Genomic DNA, 27,995 nt, shown 5'->3' on the forward strand with positions numbered 1-27,995 from the left:
CTGAAATATTTCGTTAGATGCAATTCTTGTAATGTAAATAAATAATACTAGTATATCACCAAGAAATGTTAAAAATAAAATATATGATAATCAATATCTTTCTATTATTGTTCCTGTTATTAATCCAACTAGGAAGGTTTGAAGCATAATAAAAAGCATTATTGATATTGGGTGTCTTAATTTAATCTATAATTATATTATTTAACTAATATATATGAAAGTTAACTTAATATAAAAAAAGAATTCATATTAATAACATATTATATTAAATTACATAATTATATAAAATATATTTATTATATTATTTAATCTTTCTTTATTTATTAGTGAAAAGAAAGATTAAATAAGAAAGAATATAATACATTTATTGCTATACATGTTCCATATTAATCTTTAATTATATATAATAGAGAAGTTGTTGTGGTCATACATAGGGTCGTTTCTTTTTTTTTTGTTAATGTTTGTGGTTTTTTTCTTTTTTTTTCTTTAAATATTTGAATCTTTTATTTTTTCCTGAATTAATAGATTTAAAATTTTCTTATTTTTTATTTTTAAAAGTTTTATTCTTGCTTGTTTATTCACTTTTTCTTTGTATTATATGTAAGTTTTGTTAGACTAAATGTTCTTTTTGCAGTAATTTGATTTAATTATCAAGTGATTTTGGATTTAGCAATTGATTTAGTATCGGCATAATTCGTGCCAGCAGCCGCGGTTATACGATTGATACAAGTGAATATTATTGGTTAAAACAGTTGTTTATATTATTAGGGTTGAAATATAAATTTGTAAGGTGAAATGTTAAAATTTATTTGTGGTTCTTTTTATGAATCTGTGAAATTTAAATAATAAACTAGGATTAGATACCCTATTATTTTAAATGTTAATTATATTTACCAGGGTACTACTAGTTAAGGTCTTTAAACCCAAAGAATTTGGCGGTATCTCATTCCATTCAGAGGAACCTACCCCATGATTGATAATACACGATTTACTCTACTTAATTTATTTGTTTGTATATCTCCGTTATCAGAGAATCTTTTTAGAGTTATAATTCTCAAGATTTATAATTATAAAATATTTCAGGTCAAGGTGCAGCTTATAGTTAAGAGGAGGTGGGTTACAATAGATTTTTGTTTATAACGGATTTGATAGTGAAATACTGTTAATGAAGGTGGATTTGATAGTAATTTAATTTATTTAATTTAACTGATATTGGCTCTGAGATGTGTACACATCGCCCGTCGCTCTCATTATTGATTATTCTATTTTATTTTAAAGTAGCTTCAATTTAGATGAGATAAGTCGTAACATAGTAGATGTACTGGAAAGTGTATCTCGGAAGAGTTTCAAGATATAACTTATTAGTAAAGTGTTTCATTTACACTGAAAATTTTTCTGTGCAAATCAGGATATCTTGATTATTTATTTTATTATATTTATTTTTTGTTTATTTCATTATTTAATATATATTAATTTTATTGTATTTTTGTCTTAGTATATTTTATAGAATTGATTTTTTAAATTATAGTTTATTGGTAATGTAAGTGTTTTATGAAATATTATTTTAAATTTTTTTAAGTAGATTTTATTTATTGTACCTTTTGTATCAGGGTTTATCAAAATTTTAGTATTTATTTTACTTGTCTCGATTTGGGTTGATTTATAAATAATTTATAGTTAATGTATCATAATTATTATTAAATTATTTATAGAAATGAGATGTTAATCGTTTCCCAAGATATCTAGTTTCTTAAGAAAAAATTTAATTTTTTAAAGTTATTTGTTTTTATTTAATTTTTTAAGTAATAATATTAACTTATTTATTCTTTAAGGGATAAGCTTTGAAGTTAATAACCTATAATTTATTTTATAGAAATATAATAGTAAGCTTTAAACCAGCTATCTTTAAGATTACGTTTTAGTTCATTATTTTTTATTTGATTTTATAAATATTTTAGGTTTTTTATTAAGATTATTAATTTAATTTTAAAATTTTTGTAATAATGATAGAATTAGTATATTTATTTGTATGAAATTTTTACCTTGTGAACTTATTATAAGGAACTAGGCAAAATTGATTTCCGCCTGTTTATCAAAAACATGTCCTCTTGTTTATATTTTGAGGTCTGGCCTGCTCACTGAGCGTATTTTTAAAGAGCCGCGGTATTTTGACCGTGCAAAGGTAGCATAATCATTAGTCTCTTAATTAGTGGCTGGAATGAATGGCTTGACGAGAAATCAACTGTCTCTTAATAAATTTTTGAATTTAACTTTTGAGTCAAAAGGCTTAAATTCTTCTTTAGGACGAGAAGACCCTATAGAGCTTGACATTTTACTTTTATATAGTTTTTTGTTTGTCTTTCTATATTTAATGATGATGTTTTGTTGGGGTGACATGAAGAATAGATAAACTCTTCATTATTATATCATTTATTTATGTTTGTTATTTTGATCCATAATTTATGATCATAAGATTAAGTTACCTTAGGGATAAGAGCGTAATTGTTTTTGAGAGCTCATATCGACAAAGCAGATTGCGACCTCGATGTTGGATTAAGAAAAATTTTGGGTGCAGGAGCCCAATGATTAGGTCTGTTCGACCTTTAAATTCTTACATGATCTGAGTTCAGACCGGCGTGAGCCAGGTCAGTTTCTATCCTAAGATTGTTAATCCATATTAGTACGAAAGGACCATATGGTTAAAATATTTTTTGTTATATTGATTAATATTAATTTATTTACTATTTTGACAGATTAATGTGTTGAATTTAGAATTCATTTATGTAGATTTTTTCTACAAATAGTATTGATACTTTATGATTTATTTATATTTGTTTTGAATTTTCTTTTATTGGTTATTTGTGTTTTAATTAGTGTTGCCTTTTTAACTTTATTAGAGCGTAAGGTTTTAGGTTATATTCAGATTCGAAAGGGTCCAAATAAGGTAGGTTTTGTTGGAATTCCTCAGCCATTTAGAGATGCTATTAAGTTAATTTGTAAGGAGCAGCCAATTCCTATTATATCTAATTACCTACTTTATTATTTTTCCCCTGTTTTTAATTTAATGATTTCTTTAGCCGTTTGAGTAATTTTTCCTTATTTAACTTATATGTGTTCTTTTTCTTATGGATTGTTATTTTTTTTATGTTGTACTAGATTAGGTGTTTATACTGTTATAATTGCTGGTTGATCTTCTAATTCAAATTATTCATTATTAGGTTCTCTTCGTTCTGTTGCTCAAACAATTTCTTATGAAGTTAGTTTAGCTTTAATTTTATTGTCTTTAATTATTTTAATTGGTAGTTTTAATATGTTTGATTTTATAAACTATCAGCTTTATTGTTGATTTATTATTATTTCTTTTCCTTTAGCTTTAGCTTGTTTTGCTTCTTGCTTAGCAGAAACTAATCGTACTCCTTTTCATTTTGCTGAAGGGGAATCTGAGTTAGTTTCAGGATTTAATATTGAGTATGGTGCGGGTGGTTTTACTTTAATTTTTTTAGCTGAATATACTAGAATTGTCTTCATAAGAATGTTATTGGCTTTAATTTTTTTGGGCGGTGATTTTTATTCTTTTATATTTTTTATTAAGCTTGCTATTATATCTTTTGGTTTTATTTGGGTTCGTGGAACATTACCACGGTTCCGTTATGATAAATTAATGTACTTAGCTTGAAAAAGTTTTTTACCTTTATCTTTGAATTTTTTTATTTTCTTTGTTGGTTTAAAGATTTTATTTATCTCATTTGTTTAGTGAAATTTTTTGAGAAAAGTTAATAGAAGAGTTAAACTTCTAATTTTATGTTTTCAAAACATATGCTTTTCCTAAGCTAATTAACTTTATTCCTTAATTAATTTATCTCATGCGTTTGCGACATGGACATTAATTAAGAAATATGTGAAGTAAATAATTGTTAAGATTTGACCTGTTATAATATAAGGTTCTTCAACAGGTCGTTTACCAATTCACGTTAGTAAGCATACAACAACTACTATAATTCAGAATAAAATTTGATTAATAGGGTAAAATTGAATGCCTCGGAATGGTGTTTTATTATAAAATGGTAAAATTATTAAGATTCTAATTGACAAAAATAATGCAATAACACCTCCTAACTTATTAGGGATAGATCGTAGAATTGCATATGCAAATAGGAAATATCATTCTGGTTGAATGTGAACTGGTGTTACTAATGGGTTGGCAGGTACAAAGTTATCTGGATCTCCTAATAGGTAAGGATTAATTAAACATAGTATAATTAATAATGATGTTATTATTACAAATGTAATAGAATCCTTATAGGTAAAGTATGGATGGAATGGAATTTTTTCAATATCTCCATTTAGTCCAAGAGGATTATTAGATCCTGTTTGGTGAAGAAAAAATAAATGAATTGCTGCTATAGCAGCAATAATAAATGGTAATACAAAATGGAATGTGAAGAATCGATTTAATGTTGCATTATCAACAGCGAATCCTCCTCATACTCATTGGACTAAATCTGTTCCTAAGTATGGGATTGCTGATAATAAATTAGTAATTACTGTTGCACCTCAAAAAGATATTTGGCCTCAGGGTAAGACATATCCTATAAATGCAGTTGCTATAAACTAAAAATAAAATCACTGTACCAATTATTCAGGTATGTATATATATATAAGATCCATAGTAAATTCCCCGTCCTACATGTAAGTAAATACAAATAAAAAATATAGATGCTCCATTTGCGTGTAAGGTTCGGATAATTCAACCATTATTTACGTCTCGGCAGATGTGTACTACACTACTGAATGCTATTTCAATATTTGATGTATAATGTATAGCTAAAAATAGTCCAGTTACGATTTGAATTACCAAACATAACCCTAATAGGGATCCAAAATTTCATCAAAATGAAATATTTGTTGGGGCAGGTAAGTCAATTAAAGAGTTATTAATAATTTTAATTAAAGGATGTCTTAATCATAAGGGTTTATTCATTAGTAATTATCTTATTTTACGAATAGGTCCCTGATTAATATTGGTGATTTTAACAACTGCTAGTAGTGCTAAAAATAAATAAATTATTATTATTATTGTAATAATGAATGTTGGTCTATTATATAATTTTTCTAAAGATATTGTTATTTCTTGATAATTGATTGAATTATCAATATTTATAGTTTCGGTGTTTTTGAAAAAGTCTATAAATATAGATATATCTAGAATAATTAATATTAATATGATAAATACTCAAATTATTAATGTAATAATTATAGTGATTGATTTAGGCTGAAATATTTCGTTTGATGCAATTCTTGTAATGTAAATAAATAATACTAGTATACCACCAAGAAATGTTAAAAATAAAATATATGATAATCAATATCTTTCTATTATTGTTCCTGTTATTAATCCAACTAGGAAGGTTTGAAGGATAATAAAAAGCATTATTGATATTGGGTGTCTTAATTTAATAAAATTAATATTTATTACATTTGATAATGATATAATTATTATTTTGATCATTTCAGGGGTTAGTTTATTTAAAATACCGGTTTTGGGGACCGATGATGGAAGCTTTTCCACCTCTGAAGTTTTAAAAGTGGGGGCTGGACTTACTTCCGGTTTACAAGACCGGCGTTTTTTTTAAACTATTAAAACTAATGTTTATATTCTCTATTTTTACTTCTTTATTGATTTATTTTGCTGGTGTTTATGTTATTTCTTCTAAACGTAAACATTTATTAATGGTTCTTTTGAGATTAGAATATATTGTTCTTTCTTTATTTATGTTAGTTATTGTTTTTCTTATTGAGTTTGATTATGATTTTTTTTTTCCTGTTATTTTTTTAGTTTTTTCTGTTTGTGAGGGTGCTTTAGATCTTTCTATTTTAGTTTCAATAATTCGTTCTCATGGTAATGATTTTTTTAATTCTTTTGGTTTATCTTTATGTTAAAGTATTTATTTATAACTATTTTTTTGATCCCTCTTTGTTTATTAAATAATTGTTGATGGTTGGTTCATTCTTTAATGTTTCTGTCGGGTTTTGTTTTTATAATTTGTGTTTATTCATATGCTGATTTGAATATAATTAGATATTATTTTGGTATTGATTATTTTTCTTTTAGTTTAATTTTACTTAGTTTTTGGATTTGTTCTTTAATAATCACTGCTAGAGGTTCAGTTTATTTAAGTTCATATCATTGTAATTTTTTTGTTTTTATGGTTTTGATTTTAATAATTATGCTTTATTGTTCATTTGCTAGATTAAGTCTTCTTTCTTTTTATATTTTTTTTGAGGCTAGATTAGTTCCTACTTTACTTTTAATTTTGGGTTGGGGTTATCAACCTGAGCGTTTGCAGGCTGGTGTTTATTTAATTTTTTATACTTTGGTTGCTAGATTACCTTTATTATTAGTTTTATTTAAGGTTTATGATTTTTCTAATACTTTATATTTTCCTTTATTGGTTGATTTTGGTTCTTATTATTTTATGTTTTATGTATTTATAATTTTGGCTGTTTTAGTTAAGATACCTATGTTTTTGGTTCATTTATGACTTCCTAAGGCTCATGTAGAGGCCCCTATTTCAGGTAGAATAATTCTTTCTGGTGTTTTATTAAAGTTAGGTGGTTATGGTATTTTTCGTGTTATAAAGGTTATTTCTTATTTGGGTTTAAAGTTTAATTATTTTTGATTGTCTTTAGGTTTATCTGGGGGTGTTATTGTAAGATTTATTTGTTTTCGTCAGGTTGATTTAAAGTCTTTAATTGCATATTCTTCTGTTGCTCATATAAGAATGGTTATTTGTGGATTGATGAATTGATGAGGTTGTGTAGGTTCTCTTTCTCTAATGGTTGGTCATGGTTTATGTTCTTCTGGTTTATTTTGTTTATCTAATATTATTTATGAACGTTTAGGTAGACGAAGATTATTAATTAACAAGGGTATAATTAATTTGATGCCAAGAATGGCTTTATGATGATTTCTTTTAAGATCATCAAATATGGCTGCTCCTCCTTCTTTAAATTTGGTAGGTGAAATTAGATTATTAAATAGAATTATATCTTGATCTTCTTTTAGATTCTTTGCTTTGATTTTTTTATCTTTTTTTAGAGCTGTTTATACTTTGTATATATATTCTTATTCTCAGCATGGGAATTATTATTCTGGTGTTTATACTTGTTCTCTTGGTTATTTTCGTGAATATCATCTTTTACTTTTACATTGATTGCCTTTAAATATTCTCTGTTTAAAGGGTGAATATTTCTTTGTTTAGTTTGCTTAAGTATTTTAATTAAAAATATTGTTTTGTGGAATCAATGATATGAAGTTTTTCATCTTAGGCCGAGAATTTATTTTCTATTTGTTCTTTGAGTTTTTTTTCTTTGTTTATTTCGAGAGCTATAATTTTTATTTTAGGTATTTATTATTTTATAATTGATTATAGAGTTTTTGTTGAGTGAGAGCTTTTCAATTTAAATGGTTCTATAGTTGTTATAACTTTAATTTTGGATTGAATATCTCTTATTTTTATATCTTTTGTTATATATATTTCTTCTTTGGTTATTTATTATAGAGAGGATTATATATCTGATGAAAAGAATATAAATCGTTTTATTATTATTGTTTTAATATTTATTCTTTCTATAGGTTTTTTAATTATTAGTCCTAATTTAATTAGAATTTTATTAGGTTGAGATGGTTTAGGTTTAGTTTCTTATTGTTTAGTTATTTATTATCAAAATGTAAAATCTTATAGTGCTGGTATATTAACTGCACTTTCTAATCGTATTGGTGATGTTGCTATTTTAATTTCTATTGCATGAATGTTAGATTTTGGTGGTTGAAATTATATTTATTATTATGATTTTATTTCTAATTCTTTTGAAATAAAGCTCATTACTATATTAATTGTTTTAGCAGCTATAACTAAGAGAGCTCAGATTCCTTTCTCTTCATGACTTCCTGCTGCTATAGCAGCTCCTACTCCTGTTTCTGCTTTAGTTCATTCTTCTACTCTTGTTACTGCTGGTGTTTATTTATTAATTCGTTTTAGACCAATATTGGATACTTATAATTGTGGTTGATTTTTACTTTTAATTGGTTGTATAACTATATTTATGGCTGGATTGGGCGCTAATTTTGAGTTTGATTTAAAGAAGATTATTGCTCTTTCTACTTTAAGACAACTTGGTTTAATAATAAGAATTTTGGCTATAGGTTATCCAAAGCATGCATTTTTTCATTTATTGGCTCATGCTTTATTTAAGGCATTATTATTTATATGTGCAGGTTCAATAATTCATAATTTGAAGGATTCTCAGGATATTCGTTTTATAGGATCAATTGTTAATTTCATACCTTTAACTTCAGTTTGTTTTAATGTTTCTAGTTTATCTTTGTGTGGAATACCTTTTTTAGCGGGATTTTATTCCAAGGATTTAATTCTTGAGATGGTTTGTTTAAGATGAATTAATTGTTTAATTTTTTTTCTTTATTTTTTTTCTACTGGTTTAACTGCTTCTTATTCTTTTCGTTTGTTTTATTATTCAATATCTGGTGATAATAATTTTTATTCTAGATTTTCTTTTGATGATAAGGGTTATTATATTTCATTTGGAATAATTGGTCTATTGTTTGTTGCTGTTTTTGGTGGTAGTCTTTTATCTTGATTAATTTTTCCTATTCCTCATGTGATTGCTTTACCTTATTATTTAAAGTTTTTAACTATTACAGTTGTTATTTTAGGTGCTTATTTAGGTTATCTTATTTCTAATTTTGATTTTTCTCATAATTTATTTTCTTTAAGTATACTTTCTTTTGTTAGATTTGCTGGTTCTATATGATTTATACCTTTTCTTTCAACTAAGTTTATTAGATATATTCCTTTAAAAATAGGTTATTATTCATCTAAGTCATTTGATTATGGTTGAGGTGAATTACTTGGTGGTCAAGGTTTATATAGATTATTTATTTATTTAATTGGTTATATTCAAGGTTGATATGATTCTAATGTCAAGATTTATCTTTTAACTTTTATTTTTTGAATATTTATTTTGGTAATATTGTTTTTCGTTTACTTAAATAGCTTATAATTAGAGCGTGACACTGAAGATGTTAAGGAAGTATTTTTACTTTTAAGTATTTATAAATATAGATATATTATTTTTACAGTGAAAATGTAATGTTTTATTTAAACTATATAAATTTTAGAAATGTTAACGGAGTTTAACCGCTAATATAAAAAGTTAGCAGCTTTCATATTGGCTTTACATTTCCTTAATTGGAACTATTATAGTTCAATTATATTATTAACAGTAATACGCCTCTTTTTGGCTTCAATTAATAAGAATAAGGGTAGTACATACCAATCTTCCAGGTCGAAACTGACTGCAATATTTCGCTTCTTATTCTATTTAAGGTTGATTGATAATATCAATACTTTTTGAATGTAACCCAAATGTTATATTTAACTACAACCCTTTATTCTGCTCATTGTAATGCTCCTTGGTTTCATTCATGGTATAGTCCTCCTAATAGAACTAGAATAAAAAATATTGTTGATACTGTTCAGATTATAATGTCTGAAGTTTTAAAAATAATTACAATTGGTAGAATTAGTGCAATTTCTACATCAAAAATTAAAAAGATTACTGCGATTAGGAAGAATCGTATTGAGAATGGTATTCGTGCTGATCTTTTTGGATCAAACCCACATTCAAATGGTGATCTTTTTTCTCGATCATTAATTAATTTTTTTGATAGTGTTGTTGCCAGGATTATAACAATTATTGGAATAATAAATCTAATGAAAACTCTTGTTGATAGAATTAGAATTGTTTTTCTTGATTTATATCAAGCTTTCTGATTGGAAGTCAAATGTACTATTTATACTAGAAAAACAATTATCTACCTCATCAATAAATAGAGATATATAAGAATAATCATACTACGTCTACGAAGTGTCAGTATCATGCTGCTGCTTCAAATCCAAAGTGATGTCTTGGTGAAAATTGATTTATTGAGTGTCGAAGTAGACATGTTGATAAAAAGATTGTTCCAATAATTACGTGTAAACCATGGAATCCTTTTGCAACAAAGAATGTTGATCCATAAACTGCATCTGCAATGGTAAAAGGTGCTTCTCAATATTCATATGCTTCAAGTATTGTAAAGTATAGTCCCAATAACACTGTGAAGAATAATCCTTGTAGTGCTTGAGTATGATTAGATTCCATTAAACTATGATGTGCTCATGTTACTGTTACTCCTGATGCTAAAAGAATAGCTGTATTAAGTAATGGAATTTGTATAGGGTTAAAGGGTTGAATTCCTATTGGAGGTCATAGTATTCCTAGTTCAATTGTTGGTGCTAATCTTCTTCTAAAGAATGCTCAAAAAAAAGAAACGAAAAATAATACCTCTGATGCAATAAATAAAATTATTCCTCATCGTAATCCAATTGATACAAATCCTGTATGTAATCCTTGATATGTTCCTTCTCGTACTACATCTCGTCATCATTGAATTATAGTTAGTAGGGTAATTCCAAATCCAATTATGAATAAGTTAATATTAAATAGGTGGAATCATTTTGCTAGTCCTGATACTAGGACTATTGCTCCAATTGCTCCTGTTAATGGTCAAGGTCTATAGTCTACTAAGTGGAATGGGTGGTTTGAGTGAGTTGTTAACATAGGTTTAATATACTTCTCTAGAATATAGAGTTCTTAGAATTGAGAAAACATAGGCTTGAATTATTGCTACTGCTGATTCTAGAATTAATAGAAGTATTTGTCCAATAATTAGTAATGAGATTAAGTTTATTGCTATAGATGGTCCTGTGTTTCCTAATAAGGTTAATAATAAGTGTCCTGCAATTATATTTGCTGCCAACCGTACTGCTAATGTACCTGGTCGAATAACATTACTAATTGTTTCCATTAGTACTATAAATGATATTAATGCAGGCGGTGTACCTTGTGGTACAAGGTGTGTAAATATATGTTTAGTATGGTTAATTCATCCAAATAATATAAATCTTAGCCATATAGGTAGGGCAATTGCAAATGTTAATGCTAAATGTCTTGTTCTAGTAAAAATATAAGGGAATAATCCTATGAAATTGTTAAATAATATTATAATAAAAATTGAGATGAAAATGAATGTTGTTCCATTAAATGATTTTGGTCCAAGAAGTGTTTTAAATTCATTATGTAAGGTTAAATTTAGTTTATTTCAGATAATGTTAATTCGTGATGGTGTAAGTCAAAATAGTGATGGGATTAATAATAGTCCTAGAAATGGTCTAGTTCAATTTAATGATAAATTAAAGATGTTAGTTGATGGGTCAAATGTTGAGAATAGATTTGTTATCATTTTCAATTTAAGTTTTTTATTTCAATTGTTCCTTTTTCTGCTCTTTTAATAAGGTTAGGTTTAAATGAGAAGACGTTTATTTGATTAAACAAGATTAATGTAGCTGAAAATATAATGAATAGTGAGAATCATATAAGAGGGGATATTTGAGGGATTTGGATATAATTTCCCCATCAGAAGTAGTCGTTAATTTACTATGATTTGGTTTAAGAGACCATTACTTACTTTCAGTCATCTGATGAATTTCAAGGTGTACTAATTTTTTTTAGTTACTTTAGATTGACACTCTAATGTTATTTATTTTAACTAACTCCTTAAATTATCTTAGATAATCACTTAATAAATAAATTTACTGAAGTTCTTTCAATTACAATTGGTATAAATCTGTGGTTTGCTCCACAGATTTCTGAGCATTGTCCAAAGAATAATCCAGGTCGATTTATTGTGAATGTTCCTTGATTTAACCGACCTGGCGTTGCATGAATTTTAACCCCTAATGCAGGAACTGCTCATGAGTGTAGAACATCTGATGCTCTTGTTAATACTCGTACTTCTGTATTTATTGGTAGGATTGTTCGGTTATCTACATCTAGTAGTCGGAATCCATCATTTTCTAGGTCTTGTTCTGGTGTTATATAAGTGTCAAATTCTACGTCTATGAAGTCTGAATATTCATATCTTCAATATCATTGTCGTCCAATGGTTTTAATTGTAATTATTGCATCTACTGAATCATCAAGTAAATATAACAGTCGTACTGATGGAAGGGCAATAAAAATTAATGTAATTGCTGGTAAAGCTGTTCAGATTGTTTCAATTAAATGTCCATGAAGTATATTACGGTTAGTATAGGCAATAAATAATATATAACTTAGGGCATAACCTACAATTACTGTAATTAATAATAATACGACCATAGTATGATCATGAAAGAATGATAATTGCTCCATTAATGGTGAAGCTCCATCTTGAAGAGATAAATTTGATCATGTTGCCATTAATAAATATTTTCTAATAAAAGGTCAAACCTTTATTTGTAGAGCTTAAATCTACTGCACTAATCTGCCATATTAGAATCTAGAGATTAATGGTAATTCTGAGTAACTATGTTCTGCAGGAGGGTTATTTTGTAGTCATTCTGTTGATCTTCTTATGTTAGCTCTAAATATAATTGCTCGGTTTGTAATCATTCTTTCTCATATAATTACAATGAATATAATGATTCCTACAATAGAAATTGTAGACCCTATTCTGGATACTACGTTTCATGATGTATATGCGTCTGGGTAGTCAGAGTATCGTCGAGGTATTCCTGCTAATCCTAGGAAGTGTTGAGGAAAGAATGTTAAATTTACTCCAATGAATATAATTGTAAATTGGATTTTTAATCATGTATTATTTATAGTTAATCCTGTAAATAGTGGATATCATTGAATGACACCTCCTATAATTGCAAATACTGCTCCTATAGATAATACATAATGAAAGTGGGCTACTACATAATATGTATCATGTAATACAATATCAAGTGATGAATCTGCTAATACTAATCCTGTTAATCCACCAATTGTAAATAGGAAAATAAATCCTAGAGCTCATAATAATGGTGGATTGAACTTGAATTTAGTTCCATATAATGTAGCTAATCATCTAAATACCTTAATTCCTGTAGGTACAGCAATAATTATTGTTGCTGATGTAAAATATGCTCGTGTGTCAACATCCATTCCTACTGTAAATATATGATGTGCTCATACAATAAATCCTATTAGTCCAATTGATAGTATAGCATAAATTATACCTAATGTTCCAAATGATTCAATTTTTCCTCTTTCTTGACATACAATATGTGAAATAATTCCGAACCCCGGTAGAATTAAAATATAAACTTCTGGGTGTCCAAAGAATCAAAATAGATGTTGATATAGAATTGGGTCACCCCCTCCTGCAGGGTCAAAGAATGATGTATTTAAATTTCGATCTGTTAATAATATAGTAATAGCTCCTGCTAAAACTGGAAGTGAAAGAAGGAGAAGTAATGCTGTAATAGCTACAGATCATACAAATAAAGGTGTTTGATCTAAAGTTATACTTTCTGATCGTATATTAATTGCTGTTGTAATGAAATTCACTGCACCAAGAGTAGATGATACACCTGCTAAGTGCAGTGAAAAAATAGCTAGATCTACAGATGCACCCCCATGTGCAATAGCTCCTGCTAGAGGAGGGTAAACTGTTCATCCTGTACCAGCACCATTATCTACTATAGAAGATGTAAGAACAAGGGTTAGTGAAGGTGGTAGTAATCAAAAACTTATATTATTTATTCGTGGAAATGCTATATCTGGTGCACCAATTATTAGTGGAACAAGTCAATTACCAAATCCACCAATTATAATAGGTATTACTATAAAGAAAATTATTACGAATGCGTGAGCTGTAATAATAACATTATAAATCTGGTCATCCCCAATTAGAGATCCGGGTTGGCCAAGTTCAGCACGAATAAGTATTCTTATTGATGTTCCTACTATTCCTGCTCATGCTCCAAATATGAAGTATAAAGTACCAATGTCCTTATGGTTTGTTGAGAATAATCATTTTTGCGCTAAGATGGCTGAATTTTAGGTGGTAGACTGTAAATCTACTTATGAGATGTTTTCTCTCTTATCATATTTAGGTCTTATATTCAATTATGATTCTAGACTGCAATTCTAGAGGTGTAAAATTTTACTAAGGCCTAAAAGATTATTCTTTTAATTATAACTTTGAAGGTTATTAGTTTGATTAACTTAAGTCCTTAGTATAATGAAATTAAGGTTGATGTTGAAATCAATCCTATTGTTGAAATTATTACTGTTATAGGAAGAATGATTCTTGATTTTTGGGACTTTATCTTTATAGATCACGAATTTTCTGTGTATGATATAATTAGAGCTGAGAATCTAATACGTATATAGTAGTAGAGTGTAATTGTAGTTAATACAACTATAATAGTTATAATAGTTGTTATATTGTTTTCTATTAATGATTGTATTACAATTCATTTTGGTAAGAATCCAAGGAATGGTGGTAGTCCACCTAAAGATAATAAAGATAAGAATATTATGAATTTAATTTCGGTTTTTATATTTCTGGCTGAATAAATTTGATTTATGAAAAATAAATTTATTTGCTTAAATAATAAAACTATAATTAATCTTAATAGTGAGTAAATAATGAAGTATAGTTCTCAGATGTTTTCTCTGACTGTTAATGATCTAATTATTCAACCTAGATGTCTGATTGATGAATATGCTAAAAGTTGTCGTAAGGATGTTTGATTTAAACCTCCTATTGCCCCAATAATAATTCTTAAGATAATAATTGTTCAAATAAAAGTTCTTAATTGAATACAATAAGATAAGACCATTATTGGGGCGATTTTTTGTCATGTTATTAATGTTAAACAATTATTTCATCTTGATGCTCCTATAACTTCTGGAAATCAGAAATGGAAAGGTGCAGCTCCAATCTTTAATAATAGTCTAGATCTAATTATTATTGATGGGATAAATTCTGTTTCCCATCCCATGGGATATTTTATTTGAATCAGCAAAATTGAAAATAATAATATTGTCGATGCTATTGCTTGGACAATAAAATATTTAATTGATGATTCATTTATTATTATATTTTTATTTCTTGTTAGGAGCGGAATAAATGAAAGTAAGTTGATCTCAAGTCCTATTCAAACCCCAAATCAGGAATTTGATGAAATGGACAGGATCGTTCCTATCATTAATGTTGATAGGAAGAGAAGTTTTGTAGAGTTGTTGGTCATTAAAAAGGAGAGGATTGATACCTCTATAAATGGGGTATGAACCCATTAGCTTGTTTAGCTTACCTTTTTACATTAAGGTGTATGATGCACGTTAGATTTTGATACTAAAGGAGGTAGTTTAATTCTATCTTATGTAATTTTAATGAAGGTAATTTTATTTACTTTATTTACCCTATCAAGGTAACCCTTTAATCAGGCACTTCATTTATTTAATATATAAATCGAAAGTTTTTTTTTGAAATTCTTTTATGTAATATTTTGTTTAATTAGGATTAATTTATCCTGCTCATTTTATTTTTTATATATATATATATATATATAATAAATAATTTATATTAATATATTACATTTAATTGAAATTAAAGTATTATAAGTTCATCTTACCATTATCAATTGATTATTTTAATGCAATTATTTACCTAGGATTATAGCTACTTATGTTTTTAGCTTAAAATAGGTTATTATAATATAATATATATAATAATATGTAATTTAATATTTAATATTATTATAATTGGATATAATAAATAAAATTATTAATTTAAATATAAATTATTATAATTAATATAAATAATTATATTAATTATAATAATATAATTATGTAAATTATCTATAATTAGATTATTTAACTAATATATATGAAAGTTAACTTAATATAAAAAAAGAATTCATATTAATAACATATTATATTAAATTACATAATTGTATAAAATATATTTATTATATTATTTAATCTTTATTTATTTATTAGTGAAAAGAAAGATTAAATAAGAAAGAATATAATACATTTATTGCTATACATGTTCCATATTAATCTTTAATTATATATAATAGAGAAGTTGTTGTGGTCATACATAGGGGCGTTTCTTTTTTTTTGTTAATGATTGAGGTTTTTTCCTTTTTTTTTCTTTAAATATTTGAATCTTTTATTTTTTCCTGAAATAATAGATTTAAAATTTTCTTATTTTTTATTTTTAAAAGTTTTATTCTTGCTTGTTTATTCACTTTTTCTTTGTATTATATGTAAGTTTTGTTAGACTAAATTTTCTTTTTGCAGTAATTTGATTTAATTATCAAGTGATTTTGGATTTAGCAATTGATTTAGTTTCGGCATAATTCGTGCCAGCAGCCGCAGTTATACGATTGATACAAGTGAATATTATTGGTTAAAACAGTTGTTTATATTATTAGGGTTGAAATATAAATTTGTAAGGTGAAATGTTAAAATTTATTTGTGGCCCTTTTTATGAATCTGTGAAATTTAAATAATAAACTAGGATTAGATACCCTATTATTTTAAATGTTAATTATATTTACCAGGGTACTATTAGTTAAGGTCTTTAAACCCAAAGAATTTGGCGGTATCTCATTCCATTCAGAGGAACCTACCCCATGATTGATAATACACGATTTACTCTACTTAATTTGTTTGTATATCTCCGTTATCAGAGAATCTTTTTAGAGTTATAATTCTCAAGATTTATAATTATAAAATATTTCAGGTCAAGGTGCAGCTTATAGTTAAGAGGAGGTGGGTTACAATAGATTTTTGTTTATAACGGATTTGATAGTGAAATACTGTTAATGAAGGTGGATTTGATAGTAATTTAATTTATTTAATTTAACTGATATTGGCTCTGAGATGTGTACACATCGCCCGTCGCTCTCATTATTGATTATTCTATTTTATTTTAAAGTAGCTTCAATTTAGATGAGATAAGTCGTAACATAGTAGATGTACTGGAAAGTGTATCTAGGAAGAGTTTCAAGATATAACTTATTAGTAAAGTGTTTCATTTACACTGAAAATTTTTCTGTGCAAATCAGGATATCTTGATTATTTATTTTATTATATTTATTTTTTGTTTATTTAATTATTTAATATAAATAATTTTATTGTATTTTTGTCTTAGTATATTTTATAGAATTGATTTTTTAAATTATAGTTTATTGGTAATGTATGTGTTTTATGAAATATTATTTTAAATTTTTTTAAGTAGATTTTATTTATTGTACCTTTTGTATCAGGGTTTATCAAAATTTTAGTATTTATTTTACTTGTCTCGATTTGGGTTGATTTATAAATAATTTATAGTTAATGTATCATAATTATTATTAAATTATTTATAGAAATGAGATGTTAATCGTTTCCCAAGATATCTAGTTTCTTAAGAAAAAATTTAATTTTTTAAAGTTATTTGTTTGTATTTAATTTTTTAAGTAAAAATATTAACTTATTTATTCTTTAAGGGATAAGCTTTGAAGTTAATAACCTATAATTTATTTTATAGAAATATAATAGTAAGCTTTAAACCAGCTATCTTTAAGATTACGTTTTAGTTCATTATTTTTTATTTTGATTTTATAAATATTTTAGGTTTTTTATTAAGATTATTAATTTAATTTTAAAATTTTTGTAATAATGATAGAATTAGTATATTTATTTGTATGAAATTTTTACCTTGTGAACTTATTATAAGGAACTAGGCAAAATTGATTTCCGCCTGTTTATCAAAAACATGTCCTCTTGTTTATATTTTGAGGTCTGGCCTGCTCACTGAGCGTATTTTTAAAGAGCCGCGGTATTTTGACCGTGCAAAGGTAGCATAATCATTAGTCTCTTAATTAGTGGCTGGAATGAATGGCTTGACGAGAAATCAACTGTCTCTTAATAAATTTTTGAATTTAACTTTTGAGTCAAAAGGCTTAAATTCTTCTTTAGGACGAGAAGACCCTATAGAGCTTGACATTTTACTTTTATATAGTTTTTTGTTTGTCTTTCTATATTTAATGATGATGTTTTGTTGGGGTGACATGAAGAATAGATAAACTCTTCATTATTATATCATTTATTTATGTTTGTTATTTTGATCCATAATTTATGATCATAAGATTAAGTTACCTTAGGGATAACAGCGTATCGACAAAGCAGATTGCGACCTCGATGTTGGATTAAGAAAAATTTTGGGTGCAGGAGCCCAATGATTAGGTCTGTTCGACCTTTAAATTCTTACATGATCTGAGTTCAGACCGGCGTGAGCCAGGTCGGTTTCTATCCTAAGATTGTTAATCCATATTAGTACGAAAGGACCATATGGTTAAAATATTTTTTGTTATATTGATTAATATTAATTTATTTACTATTTTGACAGATTAATGTGTTGAATTTAGAATTCATTTATGTAGATTTTTTCTACAAATAGTATTGATACTTTATGATTTATTTATATTTATTTTGAATTTTCTTTTATTGGTTATTTGTGTTTTAATTAGTGTTGCCTTTTTAACTTTATTAGAGCGTAAGGTTTTAGGTTATATTCAGATTCGAAAGGGTCCAAATAAGGTAGGTTTTGTTGGAATTCCTCAGCCATTTAGAGATGCTATTAAGTTAATTTGTAAGGAGCAACCAATTCCTATTATATCTAATTACCTACTTTATTATTTTTCCCCTGTTTTTAATTTAATGATTTCTTTAGCCGTTTGAGTAATTTTTCCTTATTTAACTTATATGTGTTCTTTTTCTTATGGATTTTTATTTTTTTTATGTTGTACTAGATTAGGTGTTTATACTGTTATAATTGCTGGTTGATCTTCTAATTCAAATTATTCATTATTAGGTTCTCTTCGTTCTGTTGCTCAAACAATTTCTTATGAAGTTAGTTTAGCTTTAATTTTATTGTCTTTAATTATTTTAATTGGTAGTTTTAATATGTTTGATTTTATAAACTATCAGCTTTATTGTTGATTTATTATTATTTCTTTTCCTTTAGCTTTAGCTAGTTTTGCTTCTTGCTTAGCTGAAACTAATCGTACTCCTTTTGATTTTGCTGAAGGGGAATCTGAGTTAGTTTCAGGATTTAATATTGAGTATGGTGCGGGTGGTTTTACTTTAATTTTTTTAGCTGAATATACTAGAATTGTCTTCATAAGAATGTTATTGGCTTTAATTTTTTTGGGTGGTGATTTTTATTCTTTTATATTTTTTATTAAGCTTGCTATTATATCTTTTGGTTTTATTTGGGTTCGTGGAACATTACCACGGTTCCGTTATGATAAATTAATGTACTTAGCTTGAAAAAGTTTTTTACCTTTATCTTTGAATTTTTTTATTTTCTTTGTTGGTTTAAAGATTTTATTTTCTCTCATTTGTTTAGTGAAATTTTTTGAGAAAAGTTAATAGAAGAGTTAAACTTCTAATTTTATGTTTTCAAAACATATGCTTTTCCTAAGCTAATTAACTTTATTCCTTAATTAATTTATCTCATGCATTTGCGACATGGACATTAATTAAGAAATATGTGAAGTAAATAATTATTAAGATTTGACCTGTTATAATATAAGGTTCTTCAACAGGTCGTTTACCAATTCACGTTAGTAAGCATACAACAACTACTATAATTCAGAATAAAATTTGATTAATAGGGTAAAATTGAATGCCTCGGAATGGTGTTTTATTATAAAATGGTAAAATTATTAAGATTCTAATTGATAAAAATAATGCAATAACACCTCCTAACTTATTAGGGATAGATCGTAGAATTGCATATGCAAATAGGAAATATCATTCTGGTTGAATGTGAACTGGTGTTACTAATGGGTTGGCAGGTACAAAGTTATCTGGATCTCCTAATAGGTAAGGATTAATTAAACATAGTATAATTAATAATGATGTTATTATTACAAATGTAATAGAATCCTTAAAGGTAAAGTATGGATGGAATGGAATTTTTTCAATATCTCCATTTAGTCCAAGAGGATTATTAGATCCTGTTTGGTGAAGAAAAAATAAATGAATTGCTGCTATAGCAGCAATAATAAATGGTAATACAAAATGGAATGTGAAGAATCGATTTAATGTTGCATTATCAACAGCGAATCCTCCTCATACTCATTGGACTAAATCTGTTCCTAAGTATGGGATTGCTGATAATAAATTAGTAATGACTGTTGCACCTCAAAAAGATATTTGGCCTCAGGGTAAGACATATCCTATAAATGCAGTTGCTATAACTAAAAATAAAATCACTGTACCAATTATTCAGGTATGTATATATATATATATAATATCCATAGTAAATTCCCCGTCCTACATGTAAGTAAATACAAATAAAAAATATAGATGCTCCATTTTGTGTAAGGTTCGGATAATTCCACCATTATTTACGTCTCGGCAGATGTGTACTACACTACTGAATGCTATTTCAATATTTGATGTATAATGTATAGCTAAAAATAGTCCAGTTACGATTTGAATTACCAAACATAACCCTAATAGGGATCCAAAATTTCATCAAAATGAAATATTTGTTGGGGCAGGTAAGTCAATTAAAGAGTTATTAATAATTTTAATTAAAGGATGTCTTAATCGTAAGGGTTTATTCATTAGTAATTATCTTATTTTACGAATAGGTCCCTGATTAATATTGGTGATTTTATAACTGCTAGTAGTGCTAAAAATAATTAAATTATTATTATTATTGTAATAATGAATGTTGGTCTATTATATAATTTTTCTAAAGATATTGTTATTTCTTGATAATTGATTGAATTATCAATATTTATAGTTTCGGTGTTTTTGAAAAAGTCTATAAATATAGATATATCTAGAATAATTAATATTAATATGATAAATACTCACATTATTAATGTAATAATTATAGTGATTGATTTAGGCTGAAATATTTCGTTTGATGCAATTCTTGTAATGTAAATAAATAATACTAGTATACCACCAAGAAATGTTAAAAATAAAATATATGATAATCAATATCTTTCTATTATTGTTCCTGTTATTAATCCAACTAGGAAGGTTTGAAGGATAATAAAAAGCATTATTGATATTGGGTGTCTTAATTTAATAAAATTAATATTTATTACATTTGATAATGATATAATTATTATTTTGATCATTTCAGGGGTTAGTTTATTTAAAATACCGGTTTTGGGGACCGATGATGGAAGCTTTTCCACCTCTGAAGTTTTAAAAGTGGGGGCTGGACTTATTTCCGGTTTACAAGACCGGCGTTTTTTTTAAACTATTAAAACTAATGTTTGTATTCTCTATTTTTACTTCTTTATTGATTTATTTTGCTGGTGTTTATGTTTCTTCTTCTAAACGTAAACATTTATTAATGGTTCTTTTGAGATTAGAATATATTGTTCTTTCTTTATTAATGTTAGTTATTGTTTTTCTTATTGAGTTTGATTATGATTATTTTTTTCCTGTTATTTTTTTAGTTTTTTCTGTTTGTGAGGGTGCTTTAGGTCTTTCTATTTTAGTTTCAATAATTCGTTCTCATGGTAATGATTTTTTTAATTCTTTTGGTTTATCTTTATGTTAAAGTATTTATTTATAACTATTTTTTTGATCCCTCTTTGTTTATTAAATAATTGTTGATGGTTGGTTCATTCTTTAATGTTTCTGTCGGGTTTTGTTTTTATAATTTGTGTTTATTCATATGCTGATTTGAATATAATTAGATATTATTTTGGTATTGATTATTTTTCTTTTAGTTTAATTTTACTTAGTTTTTGGATTTGTTCTTTAATAATCACTGCTAGAGGTTCAGTTTATTTAAGTTCATATCATTCTAATTTTTTTGTTTTTATGGTTTTGATTTTAATAATTATGCTTTATTGTTCATTTGCTAGATTAAGTCTTCTTTCTTTTTATATTTTTTTGAGGCTAGATTAGTTGCTACTTTACTTTTAATTTTGGGTTGGGGTTATCAACCTGAGCGTTTGCAGGCTGGTGTTTATTTAATTTTTTATACTTTGGTTGCTAGATTACCTTTATTATTAGTTTTATTTAAGGTTTATGATTTTTCTAATACTTTATATTTTCCTTTATTGGTTGATTTTGGTTCTTATTATTTTATGTTTTATGTATTTATAATTTTGGCTTTTTTAGTTAAGATACCTATGTTTTTGGTTCATTTATGACTTCCTAAGGCTCATGTAGAGGCCCCTATTTCAGGTAGAATAATTCTTGCTGGTGTTTTATTAAAGTTAGGTGGTTATGGTATTTTTCGTGTTATAAAGGTTATTTCTTATTTGGGTTTAAAGTTTAATTATTTTTGATTGTCTTTAGGTTTATCTGGGGGTGTTATTGTAAGATTTATTTGTTTTCGTCAGGTTGATTTAAAGACTGTAATTGCATATTCTTCTGTTGCTCATATAAGAATGGTTATTGGTGGATTGATGAATTGATGAGGTTGTGTAGGTTCTCTTTCTCTAATGGTTGGTCATGGTTTATGTACTTCTGGTTTATTTTGTTTATCTAATATTATTTATGAACGTATAGGTAGACGAAGATTATTAATTAACAAGGGTATAATTAATTTGATGCCAAGAATGGTTTATGATGATTTCTTTTAAGATCATCAAATATGGCTGCTCCTCCTTCTTTAAATTTGGTAGGTGAAATTAGATTATTAAATAGAATTATATCTTGATCTTCTTTTAGATTCTTTGCTTTGATTTTTTTATCTTTTTTTAGAGCTGTTTATACTTTGTATATATATTCTTATACTCAGCATGGAAATTATTATTCTGGTGTTTATACTTGTTCTCTTGGTTATTTTCGTGAATATCATCTTTTACTTGTACATTGATTGCCTTTAAATATTCTCTGTTTAAAGGGTGAATATTTCTTTGTTTAGTTTGCTTAAGTATTTTAATTAAAAATATTGTTTTGTGGAATCAATGATATGAAGTTTTTCATCTTAGGCCGAGAATTTATTTTCTATTTGTTCTTTGAGTTTTTTTTCTTTGTTTATTTGGAGAACTATAATTTTTATTTTAGGTATTTATTATTTTATAATTGATTATAGAGTTTTTGTTGAGTGAGAGCTTTTCAATTTAAATGGTTCTATAGTTGTTATAACTTTAATTTTGGATTGAATATCTCTTATTTTTATATCTTTTGTTATATATATTTCTTCTTTGGTTATGTATTATAGAGAGGATTATATATCTGATGAAAAGAATATAAATCGTTTTATTATTATTGTTTTAATATTTATTCTTTCTATAGGTTTTTTAATTATTAGTCCTAATTTAATTAGAATTTTATTAGGTTGAGATGGTTTAGGTTTAGTTTCTTATTGTTTAGTTATTTATTATCAAAATGTAAAATCTTATAGTGCTGGTATATTAACTGCACTTTCTAATCGTATTGGTGATGTTGCTATTTTAATTTCTATTGCATGAATGTTAGATTTTGGTGGTTGAAATTATATTTATTATTATGATTTTATTTCTAATTCTTTTGAAATAAAGCTCATTACTATATTAATTGTTTTAGCAGCTATAACTAAGAGAGCTCAGATTCCTTTCTCTTCATGACTTCCTGCTGCTATAGCAGCTCCTACTCCTGTTTCTGCTTTAGTTCATTCTTCTACTCTTGTTACTGCTGGTGTTTATTTATTAATTCGTTTTAGACCAATATTGGATACTTATAATTGTGGTTGATTTTTACTTTTAATTGGTTGTATAACTATATTTATGGCTGGATTGGGCGCTAATTTTGAGTTTGATTTAAAGAAGATTATTGCTCTTTCTACTTTAAGACAACTTGGTTTAATAATAAGAATTTTGGCTATAGGTTATCCAAAGCATGCATTTTTTCATTTATTGGCTCATGCTATATTTAAGGCATTATTATTTATATGTGCAGGTTCAATAATTCATAATTTGAAGGATTCTCAGGATATTCGTTTTATAGGATCAATTGTTAATTTCATACCTTTAACTTCAGTTTGTTTTAATGTTTCTAGTTTATCTTTGTGTGGAATACCTTTTTTAGCGGGATTTTATTCCAAGGATTTAATTCTTGAGATGGTTTGTTTAAGATGAATTAATTGTTTAATTTTTTTTCTTTATTTTTTTTCTACTGGTTTAACTGCTTCTTATTCTTTTCGTTTGTTTTATTATTCAATATCTGGTGATAATAATTTTTATTCTAGATTTTCTTTTGATGATAAGGGTTATTATATTTCATTTGGAATAATTGGTCTATTGTTTGTTGCTGTTTTTGGTGGTAGTCTTTTATCTTGATTAATTTTTCCTATTCCTCATGTGATTGCTTTACCTTATTATTTAAAGTTTTTAACTATTACAGTTGTTATTTTAGGTGCTTATTTAGGTTATCTTATTTCTAATTTTGATTTTTCTCTTAATTTATTTTCTTTAAGTATACTTTCTTTTGTTAGATTTGCTGGTTCTATATGATTTATACCTTTTCTTTCAACTAAGTTTATTAGATATATTCCTTTAAAAATAGGTTATTATTCATCTAAGTCATTTGATTATGGTTGAGGTGAATTACTTGGTGGTCAAGGTTTATATAGATTATTTATTTATTTAATTGGTTATATTCAAGGTTGATATGATTCTAATGTCAAGATTTATCTTTTAACTTTTATTTTTTGAATATTTATTTTGGTAATATTGTTTTTCGTTTACTTAAATAGCTTATAATTAGAGCGTGACACTGAAGATGTTAAGGAAGTATTTTTACTTTTAAGTATTTATAAATATAGATATATTATTTTTACAGTGAAAATGTAATGTTTTATTTAAACTATATAAATTTTAGAAATGTTAACGGAGTTTAACCGCTAATATAAAAAGTTAGCAGCTTTCATATTGGCTTTACATTTCCTTAATTGGAACTATTATAGTTCAATTATATTATTAACAGTAATACGCCTCTTTTTGGCTTCAATTAATAAGAATAAGGGTAGTACATACCAATCTTCCAGGTCGAAACTGACTGCAATATTTCGCTTCTTATTCTATTTAAGGTTGATTGATAATATCAATACTTTTTGAAGTAACCCAAATGTTATATTTAACTACAACCCTTTATTCTGCTCATTGTAATGCTCCTTGGTTTCATTCATGGTATAGTCCTCCTAATAGAACTAGAATAAAAAATATTGTTGATACAGTTCAGATTATAATGTCTGAAGTTTTAAAAATAATTACAATTGGTAGAATTAGTGCAATTTCTACATCAAAAATTAAAAAGATTACTGCGATTAGGAAGAATCGTATTGAGAATGGTATTCGTGCTGATCTTTTTGGATCAAACCCACATTCAAATGGTGATCTTTTTTCTCGATCATTAATTAATTTTTTTGATAGTGTTGTTGCCAGGATTATAACAATTATTGGAATAATAAATCTAATGAAAACTCTTGTTGATAGAATTAGAATTGTTTTTCTTGATTTATATCAAGCTTTCTGATTGGAAGTCAAATGTACTATTTATACTAGAAAAACAATTATCTACCTCATCAATAAATAGAGATATATAAGAATAATCATACTACGTCTACGAAGTGTCAGTATCATGCTGCTGCTTCAAATCCAAAGTGATGTCTTGGTGAAAATTGATTTATTGAGTGTCGAAGTAGACATGTTGATAAAAAGATTGTTCCAATAATTACGTGTAAACCATGGAATCCTTTTGCAACAAAGAATGTTGATCCATAAACTGCATCTGCAATGGTAAAAGGTGCTTCTCAATATTCATATGCTTCAAGTATTGTAAAGTATAGTCCCAATAACACTGTGAAGAATAATCCTTGTAGTGCTTGAGTATGATTAGATTCCATTAAACTATGATGTGCTCATGTTACTGTTACTCCTGATGCTAAAAGAATAGCTGTATTAAGTAATGGAATTTGTATAGGGTTAAAGGGTTGAATTCCTATTGGAGGTCATAGTATTCCTAGTTCAATTGTTGGTGCTAATCTTCTTCTAAAGAATGCTCAAAAAAAAGAAACGAAAAATAATACCTCTGATGCAATAAATAAAATTATTCCTCATCGTAATCCAATTGATACAAATCCTGTATGTAATCCTTGATATGTTCCTTCTCGTACTACATCTCGTCATCATTGAATTATAGTTAGTAGGGTAATTCCAAATCCAATTATGAATAAGTTAATATTAAATAGGTGGAATCATTTTGCTAGTCCTGATACTAGGACTATTGCTCCAATTGCTCCTGTTAATGGTCAAGGTCTATAGTCTACTAGGTGGAATGGGTGGTTTGAGTGAGTTGTTAACATAGGTTTAATATACTTCTCTAGAATATAGAGTTCTTAGAATTGAGAAAACATAGGCTTGAATTATTGCTACTGCTGATTCTAGAATTAATAGAAGTATTTGTCCAATAATTAGTAATGAGATTAAGTTTATTGCTATAGATGGTCCTGTGTTACCTAATAAGGTTAATAATAAGTGTCCTGCAATTATATTTGCTGCCAACCGTACTGCTAATGTACCTGGTCGAATAACATTACTAATTGTTTCAATTAGTACTATAAATGATATTAATGCAGGCGGTGTACCTTGTGGTACAAGGTGTGTAAATATATGATTAGTATGGTTAATTCATCCAAATAATATAAAACTTAGCCATATAGGTAGGGCAATTGCAAATGTTAATGCTAAATGTCTTGTTCTAGTAAAAATATAAGGGAATAATCCTATGAAATTGTTAAATAATATTATAATAAAAATTGAGATGAAAATGAATGTTGTTCCATTAAATGATTTTGGTCCAAGAAGTGTTTTAAATTCATTATGTAAGGTTAAATTTAGTTTATTTCAGATAATGTTAATTCGTGATGGTGTAAGTCAAAATAGTGATGGGATTAATAATAGTCCTAGAAATGTTCTAGTTCAATTTAATGATAAATTAAAGATGTTAGTTGATGGGTCAAATGTTGAGAATAGATTTGTTATCATTTTCAATTTAAGTTTTTTATTTCAATTGTTCCTTTTTCTGCTCTTTTAATAAGGTTAGGTATAAATGAGAAGAAGTTTATTTGATTAAACAAGATTAATGTAGCTGAAAATATAATGAATAGTGAGAATCATATAAGAGGGGATATTTGAGGGATTTGGATATAATTTCCCCATCAGAAGTAGTCGTTAATTTACTATTATTTGGTTTAAGAGACCATTACTTACTTTCAGTCATCTGATGAATTTCAAGGTGTACTAATTTTTTTTAGTTACTTTAGATTGACACTCTAATGTTATTTATTTTAACTAACTCCTTAAATTATCTTAGATAATCACTTAATAAATAAATTTACTGAAGTTCTTTCAATTACAATTGGTATAAATCTGTGGTTTGCTCCACAGATTTCTGAGCATTGTCCAAAGAATAATCCAGGTCGATTTATTGTGAAAGTTCCTTGATTTAACCGACCTGGCGTTGCATCAATTTTAACCCCTAATGCAGGAACTGCTCATGAGTGTAGAACATCTGATGCTCTTGTTAATACTCGTACTTCTGTATTTATTGGTAGGATTGTTCGGTTATCTACATCTAGTAGTCGGAATCCATCATTTTCTAGGTCTTGTTCTGGTGTTATATAAGTGTCAAATTCTACGTCTATGAAATCTGAATATTCATATCTTCAATATCATTGTCGTCCAATGGTTTTAATTGTAATTATTGCATCTACTGAATCATCAAGTAAATATAATAGTCGTAATGATGGAAGGGCAATAAAAATTAATGTAATTGCTGGTAAAGCTGTTCAGATTGTTTCAATTAAATGTCCATGAAGTATATTACGGTTAGTATAGGCAATAAATAATATATAACTTAGGGCATAACCTACAATTACTGTAATTAATAATAATACGACCATAGTATGATCATGAAAGAATGATAATTGCTCCATTAATGGTGAAGCTCCATCTTGAAGAGATAAATTTGATCATGTTGCCATTAATAAATATTTTCTAATAAAAGGTCAAACCTTTATTTGTAGAGCT

At 26.6% G+C, this 27,995-nt stretch overlaps 2 long non-coding RNA genes across 2 annotated transcripts in view; both read right to left on the bottom strand.

Moving 5' to 3' along the window:
• Nucleotides 1–3,839: 3,839 nt before the first annotated feature.
• LOC126355126 (uncharacterized) overlaps nt 3,840–27,995 on the bottom strand; it is a 31,232-nt gene continuing 7,076 nt past the window's right edge. The window contains exon 2 of the long non-coding RNA XR_007565460.1: nt 3,840–4,611. This is a non-coding gene — a long non-coding RNA (uncharacterized LOC126355126). The remainder of the gene's footprint in view (nt 4,612–27,995) is intronic.
• On the bottom strand, nt 11,680–27,943 carry LOC126355116 (uncharacterized). The gene is made up of 2 exons (XR_007565447.1): nt 27,421–27,943; nt 11,680–11,834 (listed from the first exon to the last, which is right to left on the bottom strand). It is a non-coding gene; the product is annotated as an uncharacterized LOC126355116 (long non-coding RNA).

The sequence above is a fragment of the Schistocerca gregaria genome, chromosome 3 (genome assembly GCF_023897955.1).
Source record: "Schistocerca gregaria isolate iqSchGreg1 chromosome 3, iqSchGreg1.2, whole genome shotgun sequence".
Classification (NCBI taxonomy): Eukaryota; Metazoa; Arthropoda; class Insecta; order Orthoptera; family Acrididae; genus Schistocerca; species Schistocerca gregaria.